The sequence below is a fragment of the Asparagus officinalis genome, chromosome 6 (genome assembly GCF_001876935.1).
Source record: "Asparagus officinalis chromosome 6, Aspof.V1, whole genome shotgun sequence".
NCBI lineage: Eukaryota > Viridiplantae > Streptophyta > Magnoliopsida > Asparagales > Asparagaceae > Asparagus > Asparagus officinalis.
Window position 1 is genome coordinate 19,581,197 of NC_033799.1, and position 421 is coordinate 19,581,617.

Below are 421 nucleotides of genomic sequence, written 5' to 3' on the forward strand. Positions count from 1 at the left end.
ACCACCAACACCCCCCCCCCCCAAAAAAAAAGAACACTCCTTACAAAAAGATCATTGGTAAATGCAACTCATTTGAAGACAAGTAAGAATACAAAGAACTAAATGTTTTCAGATTAGGAGATAAAATTTTAAGGGAAAGGCATACTTTAGTATAAAGTTCCTTTGCCTTTTCAAGATGTGTGGCTTCCAATTTGGCACCTATTTTCTTAGAACGAATAGATGCAAAGTAGTTCCAATTACCATGCCAACCTCAATACACCAACATCAGAAAACTGTAGCAGCCGTCTCACACATTGAGCAGACATCAATTCAGATGGTAATTGCAAAAGAAAAGGGCAAAAAAGAAGCTAATATGTACAATCTTTCTCTGAGAAGTTAACAGCTAAGATAGCTCAAATTCATTTTCGAAAGCATGTACTTT

The 421-nt window shown here is 36.1% G+C and overlaps 1 pseudogene; it reads right to left on the bottom strand.

Annotated features, from left to right (window-relative positions):
- The window catches only part of LOC109845849, an 82,249-nt pseudogene that overhangs the window by 58,703 nt on the left and 23,125 nt on the right, over window positions 1-421 (bottom strand).